This window comes from Vespa velutina, chromosome 11, assembly GCF_912470025.1.
Source record: "Vespa velutina chromosome 11, iVesVel2.1, whole genome shotgun sequence".
In the NCBI taxonomy this organism is placed as follows: Eukaryota; Metazoa; Arthropoda; class Insecta; order Hymenoptera; family Vespidae; genus Vespa; species Vespa velutina.
In genome coordinates this window covers 4,039,099-4,052,038 of record NC_062198.1, presented here as the reverse complement: position 1 = coordinate 4,052,038, position 12,940 = coordinate 4,039,099, and the positions used below count along the sequence as shown (strand labels likewise).

Below are 12,940 nucleotides of genomic sequence, written 5' to 3'. Positions count from 1 at the left end.
AAAAGAAGGCAGGATAATTAGAAGAAGCTTACCAGGAGAATTTAAGGGTGGAAGTTAAGGGCAAAAGTCACGGGAAAGTAGTTTAGTATGCAAGACCTCGCAGTCGCCTCCATGATAACCGTAATTCTGGGCTAGTTTTCGGCTCGAGTCTCGACTTTCTATTCTTTCTTTACTTTTTACCTTGGTAACTGTTGAATAAACTCATCCAGTGCCAAGAATCTTCATTGACCGTAACGATTCGTTCCTGTAACAGAAAAAAAAAATAACGATTCCTTTTGTAACAACAAAATGATTGTATCCTTCCTTTAATTATACTCATCGTTTCGAGCAGACCCTTGAAAATAATTCTTAAATAGGATTGAAAATTATCAGAAAGAAGGAAAGGAAATTTTCCATTGAAACGACGATAACCACTCTTCAAATATTATTCACGAGTTTCCTAACCGATAATACGCAATTAGAGTTGAAAAAGGAATTGAGAATGTTCCTTTACTATCAAGGACTTTTCCTTCAAGAAAAAAAGAATTGGAAAAACGAGATATCAAAGTTATCCTATTGTATGACCATTTTCGTTCGACAAGGATCGATAACAAGGTACGAAGGATCGAACTCGAGAAGAGGAAGGAAGGAAGGAAGGAAGGAAGGAAGGAAGGAAAATCCAGGAAGACGCTGTCGCCAGTCAACGATACCTACAACCTTTAACCCCATCGCATTCGGGCTTCGGTGTTCGCATTCTGTAATTGCCGCTGCAATTACCACGAATTACGGCGATAATTACCGTCATTATGCGGTGCAGTAATTTTGGTAATTACTGCGGTAAATCGCGAGTCCTGATCCCAAGCGCCATCCTCTTTAACTCCCCCTACCCCATAAGTTTCGTATTCGTCATCGGTCGGTGCATCTTCTTAAATTACTTTTTTGAGAAACATCTCATCGAAAGTTCAACGAAAAACTCGACTATTTCGATATTTCTTTTTGCGCTTTGTATTCCTCACCTTTGGAAGAAAGTAAATCTACGATATAATCGTTCTGAGCTTCTGTCGGAGGGAGAACCATCGACAAATGGTGGTTTCGAATTCCTTAAGGGTGCTTTGTATCTTCCTGTCACGTGCGAGTTACTTAACTCAAGGTACATGTTCCGAATGTTAAGGTACTATCGAAAGTTACCAATGTGTTTCAAACGGGAATCGGCGAAACACGTTAAGCTTTTTAACGTCGCCAAAGTTTCTATTAAGAATAAGTCTAGACAAAATATTCTTGAAAAGCGATTTTCAAAGAGAAACAAATTATCGTTATCGCATGAATTTTAAATCCTTATTAGAAAGGTATACTTAATGATTCTATAGAAAAGGAAAAAAAAGAGAAAGACGAAAAATCATAAGAATACTGTTTTAGTGACATTAAACAAGAGATGAATTTAATCGTACGTTATAGAAAAAAATCACGGCACGTATTAAACGTGCAGAAGCAATAAATTAAAACTAATATAATAATATAATTCAATGGTGAGACTACCCACAGAGAATGAGAGAGAGAGAGAGAGAGAGAGAAAGAGCATCGAGTAAGTTTTATCGAAGATGCCTATTTATCTTTCTTACAAAACAGTTTGAGAGCAACTCCGTCATAAACGTACGGTAGGTACGAAAGAATCCTAGTTCGCTCTTTCTTTCTCTTTCTCCCTGTCTGCCTCGCTTGCAAGTGAAACTGGGTCGTCGAGATTGATGGTTTCTCAGAGGATCTTCCCGAAATAATCGTAACATTCATAAATTTCGTAAACATTGTCAGGTGAACAAGATATGTATTTTGGATGAATAACGTTTGTACTTTCGAAGGAAACGATTTTGAATAAAAATTTTATAAAGAATACGTAAAATCGTTTCTTACCCGAACAATGTAAATATTTAAAACGGTGTTATTTTTAACGCGAAAGTAAGAAAAAGATAAGAGAGAGAGAGAGAGAGAGAGAGAGAAAGAAACAAGGAAAGCTTAAAATAACAAGGAAAATGTCGGGACTACGAGACAAAGCAATTTGGTTTGCACAAGCTCCTTCGGATTGCATGCTTTCATAGAATCTCATTCACGATTCTCTCTCTATCCAATTTCCAGCCTGTATCAACGTGTATCTGGTATTCTCGTAATTTCCTACTGTCGTCCAGCCTTCGGTTACAAGAGCGTTATATCTCCGAATGCGAAGCAAAATTGATGATTCGGAAAAAAGAAAAAAAAAAAAAAGTTAAAAAAGCTTACATATTCACAGTGAGAAAGAGAAAAATACATTCGATGGAAGAATAATAAAAAACAAAAAAAAAAAACAAACAAACAAACAAACAAAAAAAAAGAAAAGAAAAAGAAAAAAGGAAAAAAAAGAAAAAGAAACAAAATAGAAAAATGAAACTGATATGTAGAAGAGATCAAAAACCACACACGTTGCTTTATAAATAAATATCGGAAACCCTTCATCAAACGCAAACCTCATTTCTGTTCATCGATACCCTATCTCTTTCTCTTTTTTTCTTTTTCACTGTACCTTGTGTGTTTTTGTTTAACATGAACCGAGAAGGGAAACTGCGTCAACGACTGTAAAAGGTCAAAAGAAAAAGAGAGAGGGAGAGAAAAAGCATGGGCATCAAAGTATCGCGAATGGATAAATTAGAGGGTATGCCTGACGAGCACCGACCTCGACATTGGCCAGGAGAAAACATGTAAGCCCATCTCTCGTCGTCGTTTCTACCTTTTATATGCCTGAAATTTCGACGATTCGGAGCCGTTGTGGGAAAACCTTTTCAAATCACTCTGGAACCCACTCACTCTCTCTTTCTCCCTCTTTCTCTCTCTCTCTCTCTCTCTCTCGCTCGTTCGCTCGCTCGCTCTTCTCTTTGTCCCTCTGTGCGACGAGTTTCGGTTCCACGTATGCGCCGTATTTAATCCACGTTTTACGCCTCGCTAGCCGGGAAGCGTGATTCAATTACGTTACGAAGGGAAGGACGAAGAGTGGGGGTCGTTAGTGTCGGAGTCCTATACACACACCAGCATGCTCATCCCTTCTGCCATACCTTGTCTAATTCCCCTCTGGCAAGCGTTAGGACCGCTGAAAACGAGAGATTGCTAACGTTTCTCCTAAATGTGTAAATGATCCTACGTGTGTTTTACTACATGTGTATATCTATATGTGTCCTTCTTTACGTCATACGTAGAAATGAAATGAAGGTATATCGTAGAGAGAAGTTCGAAGGGTCGTTTGAGAGAAGAAGCAATACGCGCGAAACTACACGCGTTGAAATTTGACAACGACCAGCCTGAAAATTAATTTCCATCTAGGACGCATGATAACGTCGTGTTTAGGAAAGTATTGTCGTCCAGTGACAAAGTTTTAAGCTTCCCAAACCCCTACCCCTTCAGTTCCACCTATAGGATAGTAAAAGCGCTAAACTCTGCAACCATTTATAGAGTGACACCAAGCATAGCTGATGCCGCGAGTTTCAGGGAAACAAAAGATACTGTATTTTTTTTGGATTATCCTACCCATTGTAGTGGATTTTCGATATTACGCTGGTGTATGTTTACCTGCGGTCTTTATGTATTGCTTTTTTTTTTTTTTTTGTTTTTTTTTTTATCAAATCGACTATACAATCACGTGATACGTTCATTATTCCGTTCATTATAACGTTTCCAATCTTCCTTTCGTCCAAAAAAAAATGTGAATCCGATTTTTATTATTTCGTAGGAATATGATTAATGATTATAATGACATATTATAATACGATTTTATAATCTTTTCCTATACAATTCAAAAGTAACTGAGATAATGAAGAAATGATGTTCCTAAAGAAAAGTTACCTTTTGCGAAATGAATTGACGGATCTATTTCAACGAACGGTATTGGTTGTTTATCTTCATATATAAATAACACAAAATAATACTGAATGACATTGATGGTGTATGATTATATTGTTTTTTACTCGATTTAATCATATAGGATGGAAGTATTAAAAGTATTAAAAATCGAGAAATTTATAAAATTTAGAATATTTTCTAAGAGAGCGAAATGAAATTTTATTCTAATGTGTTTAAATCGTGTGATTATTCAGCGCATTAAAACAAAAATATTTAAACGTTATTTAAAAGCGAAAAGAAAGAATTAATAGTAATAAAAAAAAAGATTGTAAGTAAATATAAAAAACGAAAGTAGGTTGTTCGTAGTTTAATAAGCGACATACGTAAAAAATCGTTTCGAGTTTCATTTGCTTCGCCTACTTCTCTCTCCCTCTCTCCCTCTCCCTCTCTCTCTCTCTCTCTCTCTTTCTCTCTCGTGTTTCTTTTTAGGTCGAAATTGTTGAATATAGCTATATCGTAAACGCGGCTGCTACGTTGTCAGTCCCACGTGTGGAGGACGAAATAGTACAGCGATCAATGGGTCAAGTATGTTTGCAAAATGGCTATCTAACTGCGAATGCAACTCCCATACACGTACGAGTCTAAATATATATTTGCCACTGTCAAAGGAAAAAAAAAAAAAAAAACATCCCTTACATACCCCAATCGAGCTTTCCTACAGCGGCAATGATATATTCGTTTCACGAAAGAATGATGAAACTGAAAATTTATTAAGATATCTCTAAAAATTGATCGATTTATTAGATCAATATCTACTTTTGGACCCATTGGGAAATGTTATAATTAATCTACTCAATTTGAAAAATTCATAAGAACATCAATAATGTTCTGTCAATTGGATATCAATACGTTGTTATCAATGATTAAATCTAAACTTATCCAAACCCAAAGATTCACTTGACTTCATTTCGTTAACAATTTCACGATTAGCACTGCAGAATAAATCTTTTAAACTTCCAGAGTGTATGCCATATCGCAATATAGAAAAGGAAAATTTCGTAAAAACAGAAACTGACTTTCGTATCTTCGGTGTCCACCAAAAAGATATAAGAATCATCTTTCCACCCACTTCTTTATTTGTCTGGATTTTTGTCTCTCTCTCTCTCTCTCTCTCTCTCTCTCTCTCTCTCTCTCTCTCTCTCTCTCTCTCTCTCTTTCTGTCCCTCGCAGTTGGACACCGAAGAAGATAGGTGGTTAAGGTAAAGAGGGAGCGGTTGGATTATCCAGAGAGGATGAAAGGTCGCGCTGCTGAATTCCTTCGTGCTCGTGGGTAGGCAGGCGGTATGGAATTACGAAGTTTAAGATAAAATGGATTCGCGGAATCTGAAATAGAAAATTCCCTAGCTAATACCACGCCAGGATTCCCATTCTCCTCACATAACCTCCGTCATCTTAGAGTCTCCTCTTTCCTACGTATTTTCTCGCATACATATACACACTCTCTTTCTCTCTTTCTTTCTTTCTCTCTCTCTCTCTCTCTCTCTCTCTCGCTCTCTTTCTCTTTCGCTCTCCTTTTTTTTCTATCATTTCCTTTCCATCTTTTTCCTTTTTTTCTCCAAGAGCACAGCAGTGACGCGAAAAACGAAGGGAATAATCGAAGGTGAATGAAATCGGTCGAGAGACTTCGCATTCTCTTCGTCTCTATCTATCTTTCTTTCCTCAATTTTTTTTTTTTTCTTTTTCTACGATCTCTAGGGATAATGATCGAAGAACAGAAAGGAAGACTACGAGATCCTCCAATCAGCGTACCGACTTTGAAATGTACTCGAGTCGAGTGCAAAATACGAATACTCTGCGATGACCGTGTTGTTTCCCTTCGATTCGACAGGATCATCTGTCTCTCTCCTTTTTTCTTTATCTTTCAAACTCGTCGTCAATTATCGTTTCTTTCCTATTTTCTTCTCTTCTATTTCAAATGACTTTTTCTACTAAATTCGAACATTACGTGTCACGCTTGATCGAATTGAATTTCTTAAACAAACAAAGATCGTCGTTGTTCCATTCAACTTTTCGTTCAACTCAATAAATTCAATTTATCGAGAAACAATATTTTAAAAATCATAATTATAATTACTCGAAAGAACATATATAAATTTTTATATATGAATTTAAATTTAAGTTAATTAATTCATAAAAATCATTCGAGGAAATTTCTCACTGTCACTTATTGCTGACAAGTCTGTATATATATTTCTAAAGAATATCTGTGTCTTCCAATGAATACAAGAAGCATAAATCATTTTGAAATATAGGACAGGAAGAATTCTCGATGTTTGGCGATAAGTCGAAGACCTCGGTACGATCGAACAGCGAGAACGTCTTCTCGCCGATAAAATCGAGGCTTTTGATATAAGATACTTAGAAACGTGGATCGCTTTCGAGTCTGCCTGATATTATCGCGTATTGTGATCGATCGACAATAGGTATTCGCGATATATCGTTTGTGTATATTGCCTCGATCTCACATACTGTTGTTACTGTGTTTTGCATAGAAGATGCATTCCTACAAACAAATACATATGCTTATGTATCTCATGTAAAATCTATTACACAAGTCAACCAAGCTTCCAAAAATATACTATTTTTCTCCCTTCCAAAAATGTTCTATTTTTCTTTTTTTCCCTTTTGTATTTTTACGAAGGTAATTCTCATCGAAATTTTCCGAACGAGCTTCGCGCAATTTGTTTTATTAACATTCAATATATATCGATAGCTCGACCAATGGAACGATTTTGTTCCGCTATTATCGAAGCGATATTGAAAACTGTGAAAACGCTATAACGGATTAATAAACATGAACAACGTGGATACTGTTATCGAAGTTATTCAATTAATAACTCTCTAATTGACTACTCGTCCCCAAGGTGAAGTTTTAAAAAGAGCGCTCGTTATAGAATGACTACCATCGATAAACATTTATCACCAAGAAAAATGCTGAAGCACACTTCCAACCACATTCAGACGGTGTTGATACAGGCGTCAAGGGATACTACGTTCCTATTGGCCGTAACCATGGCGTTTCATCTCGCTCTCCTCTTGTACGAATCGTCGATGTCTAATTTAATCGTGCCAATTAAGGGCAACCCTCCTCCTTTTCCTTCTCTTCCCGGGCTACTCGGAAAGGAAAGTTGAGAGTAACGGGTGGAGGAAAATCGAGAAATTATTATTTCTACGGTCCGGAGATAGCGGATTCAAGAAAGAAAAGGGGAAAGAAAAGTCGGAAAAAGAAAAGATCGGGTAAGGGTTGTAGAGGAATAATTAACAGTCGGCCTATAAAATCCAATTGAACTGGCACGTAGTGGTAAAGAGGGATGGGTGATGTCCAAGAAGGGTGAATCAGTATAATAACCCATTTATTTTCCATCTCTGCTATCCCATTATTTTGAGATTTAATGCATGAACAATTCTTCGATTTACCCGACGGAATAACGTAAGTTTACATCAAGAAAATATAAGAATTGCACAAGAGAAATGAACGCTCGAAGGATTTAAATTTACTATACGATCCTTGGGCATTTTCGTTCTATAATATAAATAAATTTGGTTATCAACGCTTTTGAGGTACCATACCATTTTAGATGAACAAGCAAAGGTGTTAGTGGGAAGAAACCAAAAGGAATGGCAAAGAGAAACAAAGGAAACAAATTGCTATCAGTACCATCAACACAGTTCCTCTCTCCAATCCAGTAAAATTTCCCCTTTCCTCTCTTGCTCATCCGACACCGAAAGTCCTCCAATTTATGTGTTCGCTGGTTATAACGGAGTCAACGAGCCCTTCGCCCTTTTGTTCTGTCGCCGACCTCGTTTCTCTCGTTTTCCTTGTCTCTTGTTACTTTTTTGGGAAAAATATTCCTATACATATACATATAAATTTCTATATTCCTTTGCCTACAGAGATATAAATTTTAAGTAAAATTTCGAAACATCATTCTCATCTCATTTCTCACAAATAATATTTACCATAATTATCGAAATAACAAATACCGGAAGCATTTTCATTTTGTTAAGTTAAAAACAAAGTAAAACAGGGATATGGAAAAATTGTTTGTATCTTTTATTTACAAATCTCCACCTTTCGTATCATGTTAAACGAATGCTTTGATCTGTTTCATTTTATATATATATATATATACATGAACCAAGCCGTATAAAAATATCTCTATTGCGTTACATCATCCATAACCTCTACCCAGAGGCGATTAATTAAAAAACATAATGGAAAAATATATATGCTAACGCGGATTGTATTAAAAAGAAAACAAAAAAAAATGAGAAAATAAACAAAAAAAATAGCGAGGCGCGTGGCATTTCCTATATGAACCATGAATGTATATAACACGTATTAAATACTTTTGTTTCAAACGATTTCTATTTCGAACTTTTGTAAATATCAGAAAGTTACGAGTTCAAAGAGCGATTGTGAAACAAAGCGATAAAATTATTAAATTATAAATGTTGAAATTATAACAGTTAACATTTTCACGAAGAATTAAAGGAATTTTTTAAAAATTTAAGTCATTTTTACGATTTATGTTTCTCATAGTTACATCCTTTTTTTATAATAGATTACCATATAACTGAAGCCAGTAAACTTCGAGCGGTAAATAGTACCTAATAGTTTTTTGCAAGTCATGTGCAACTAATATTCTCGTCTTTTATATCGCTACCACCTCGTTCGGAGCATGCTTTACTCTCTTAGTCTGTAAGAGAGGTTGAATAAAAAGGGGGTTAGACCGTCGGTATATACATACTAGCAAGCTGACTAAAATGCAACAGGGATATGGCTTTTATAATAAACCCATAATCTCAATACAACGAGATGGAGGAGAACGAGGCTTTTAGATACATCATGTAGGAAGCTACGAGGTTACGAAGATATTATGGATTTGTCCTGCCGATTGAACGAGAAATAATATGTACATTTTATATATTCAAAGTGCGAAAAGATATAATTATTTTGAAGTACAAAATAATGAGAGAGAAAAAAACTTTTATCTCTTATAATATATATATATAAAAAAAAAAAAAAAAAAAAAAAAAAAAAAAAAAAAAAAAAAAAAAAAAACAAACGCGTGTACTTCATTTACAGAGAGATAATATTATTTTGGATATTATTTTTTTATGTTTTAATGAAAATAAGTATGTTATTATAAAATTATTGTTTTTATAAAAACATTCGAGATATTATCGAAAACTATATTCTATCGAAATAGATTCCTCAGATACAAACCTACCGAGTAATCTGATTTAACGTGCAGTGCTTCTCGCATTTCCACAAGTGGAGCATCGTCTGATTCAACATCGACTCAAGCTTAATTTTGGCACTCGAATGCTCGAATACGCGATGGTGGTGTTCTCCATAGTGCTTCCAACACCGTAGAATCTGACGTCCGCCAACGATGTAAGCATAAATTACCTGGATATCTGAACCGAGATAATTATCAATGCAAGCTCGTCGCAAACTGTTCTCACCAAGCCGATCGATAATTATATATATATATATATATATATATATATATGTGTGTGTGTGTGTCTTAAGATACACGATTTGAATGCAGAACTATCTCCTACGTTTGATTAAAACAATAGACTTTTGATTACAGTGAATGATCCTTTCTTCCTATATGAAGCACAAGTATTTTGCTTCAAGATGATTCATAATAAGATATCAATGAATTAAGTAAAAAATAAAAATAACAAAAAAAGTAGAATACGTCTCCTAACTTATTTGCGAATAATTTGAGTGGAGATACTGGACGATGGAAGAAAAATCTTGAATAATTCGAAAAGGTTATTCGTTTCATTTTTCTTTTCTTTTTCTTTTTCTTTTTTTTTTTTTTTTTTGTCGAATTCAAAAGAATTCCTTTCGTATTACCGGAGAGTGCACTTTGTTTCATTATAGCGTATGCAGTATATCCGTAGTGGGCGCACGCCTTGGAAAGTGCCGGTGCGAGAAAAAAATGTTTGCCTTAGTTTCACATTCCTTTGTGTCGTTCCACCCGCTATATACTCAGTGTAGGCGCTCTCTTTGGTCCATTACTGTCTACTGTGTATAAACCGTTCTTGGTGACCCCTTCTCTTTCTATCTCTATCTCTTCTTCTTTTCAAGCAACATTTTCTGCACTCAACTTCGCATATCTTCTGTTCTTCTTCTTTCTTACGAGGCGAGCCGTTACTCTTTTTACATTTCTTTATATTATATCCAGTCTTGCCTATATTACGTTGAAGTATATTAATTATCCAGATAATGATGTTAAATAAAAGAATTAATTCTTTATTATTGAAATATATTCGTTGAAATAAAAAGGATAAAAATTTTTTTAATTCCCAGAATTATTATGGTTGGACTTTAATAAAATTATACGATATTATTCCATTGCAATGTAATTAAAAAGATCTTTTCTTTTCTCCTTTTCATCCCCTGAAACGAGAGAGAGAGAGAGAGAGAGAGAGAGAGAGAGAGAGAGAAGGAGGATGACATAAAATCTATGGTGAGTTCGCATTAAATGTCGCTAATCATTCTGTTGAACCTTCTTTTGCTGTCCCTTCCAACCCTCTCATGATATCTTTTCCGGTTTGTCCGAGTCACCCCTAGCATCTACACGGTTTAAAGATAACAAATGTCGGGCGTTTAGGTTCTGCGATTACGACGAGCCATTCGTTTCTCGTGTCAAGCCTGTCTGGTTTATTCGGCTACTACCCCTTCTAAAAGTCTTCTCCTCCTTTCTTTACCCTCATATAGCTACCTCTAAATACCGTTGACGACGTCGTTATGTCAATATGTCATCAAGGTCTCTTTTCTTTCCTTTCAAAAAATTGTCTTACTCAGCTTTAAATAGAGAATCAACGAACGTATCTAAAGATAGTATTATAAAATATTATAACGATGTTATCTTATTAAAAACATTTAATTACAAGTGTCACAACAAATCAAAAGTATAGTTTAAACATAAACTTTAGATAGAGGCATTTGACTTGATAACATGCAAAGGAATATCCTAAAATTTTATTCAATTTCAAGATCACTCGTAATTCCTTTCAAACGAACATGAATACGATTGAAGGGAAGAGGAACGAGAGAACATGAACGACGGTGAAATGAAATAGTCGATCGGATCTAGCAAGACTTGATCTAAAAAGCGCTCTAAGAAAAGCTATTATCGTGGCGAAGTCAAACGAACTTTCCGAATAAAATTCGAATGGAAAGTAAATGAGAAACTCGTAGTACGAGCGTTCAACTTCCTTCTTGTGATTCGCTGACAGATTAAAGAGTAGAGAGTGGAAGTGGGTTTAAGAAACGTAATGCCTATATATAGATCTTCTATTTCTACCTTCCGATAGTAACGAGATTTTACGGTTAGACATTAAAGGTAAAACGCGTCGCATCGAATAACTCTTATAGTCGAAAAGCAAAAGTTTATCAAGTCGCGGTCAGAGTTCCGAGCAACTTCGTATCGCTATCTGCAGTGAAGCAGCAACGGCACTAACTGCGGCAGCAGCAAAGGTAGCAGCCCTTAGCAGCAGATCGACCAATTCAGAAGCGACCTTAACGCCTGGATGAAACTAAGCGAAACGTCTCTTGAGAAACCACCAACCTCCTCCATAAGTCGAGCCGAATTCCCTTGCGCTGGATTAATTCGCCTGTAATCCTCTCTCTCTCTCTCTCTCTCTCTCTCTCTCTCTCTCTCTCTCTCCCTTTCTCTTCCTCTTCCTCTTTCTCTCTATCTCACTCTCTCCTTCCGCTTCTCTTGCGTCCATCTCCTTCGTCGTCTAGTCAATGAATACGAAATGACGAATAGGATACAGGCCCTGGGACATTGCTCTTCTTGTTGTTCCATCCTCGATAAAGCAACTTTTCCTTGCAGCTTAACAAGGACTTTATGGAATAATTGTTTATGAATCAATTTGTTATTATTACGTCGGCATCCTGTTTACTTATCTATCCTTGCTTGAATATTTATATCTATTAATCCACCATTACGATGTAAAATTTTCTTCTTACGTTCTTGATTTAAATTAAATCTATGAATGACTATCTCATAATTGCAAAAATATCTTTCGATATATTTCTATTCCAGAATTTTGTATTTTACTGTTCGTTTAAATCTTTTGAGAAATAAATGAAATAAAAAAAAAAAAGAAGAAAAAAAAAGAAAAAGAAAAAGCAATAAAAACAAGGTTACCTTTCAAACCCCCAGATCATATTTCCGTGAACAAGGTCGCAGTAGTTTTAACATTAAAGCGTAATTCGAAGCGAATTCAGAGCAACGTGCTTGCTCGTCCATTCACACTGTGTATCTTTGTGTGAGCTGACTGACATTCGGCCTATAAAGTGTCACCGGACCATCACTTGACATCGACTCGTTCGTCCCTCTCTTCTACTCCCCACCTCTTCTCTTCGTTGACGCACATACACATAGAGATACACACACAAGTGCATACACATAGATATCTACGTGCGAGAACACGTTTTCCTCTCTCCCACGCTTTCACCCGCTTTCTCCGCACGTCCCTCCAGCCGCAACCAATCCTCGCAGGCAGAGTGTTACCGGATTACAATGTTTGCCGGTGACTGTGCAAACACCGCGCGGTTCCCTTCTCTCTCATACGTCGACATTCTCGACACTCTCTCTCTCTCTCTCTCTCTCTCTCTCTTTCTCTCTCTATCTACCTATCTCTCTATCTCTCTCTCATATACATTGTCTGTACAAGCATTTATATATATGCATGAGGGGGAGAGAGACAGAGATAGAGATAGAGAGATAGATGGAGAGAGAGAGAGAGAGACAGAAAATGCGTTCGAAACAGAAAATGCGTACGATTTCGAGAGAAGAATAGAAGGGTAAAAAAGCTTCGAAATGAAACGACTAGCTGGCCGAACAACCGCATGCACAAATTGCCAGAGTAACAGCAGCAATACCAACCTGTTTTCTGTCACTCCTCGGTCAGACTGGGTTAGAATATTTTTATCTCATTGCGTGACAAAATCGAACGATTTATCTTTATTACTTATCTTCATCATAGGAATGTTATTTCTTTTATGATA

The 12,940-nt window shown here is 36.1% G+C and overlaps 1 protein-coding gene across 18 annotated transcripts in view; it reads right to left on the bottom strand.

Annotated features, from left to right (window-relative positions):
* Positions 1–12,940, bottom strand: part of LOC124953042 (protein turtle) — a 189,689-nt gene that overhangs the window by 111,929 nt on the left and 64,820 nt on the right. For 16 of the 18 annotated variants that reach the window (XM_047503858.1, XM_047503842.1, XM_047503855.1 and 13 more), the window contains exon 3: positions 181–244. The exons of the other annotated variants lie outside the window; for them this stretch is intronic. The gene's annotated coding sequence lies outside the window, so the exon portion shown is untranslated. The remainder of the gene's footprint in view (positions 1–180; positions 245–12,940) is intronic. 18 annotated transcript variants of the gene reach the window in all.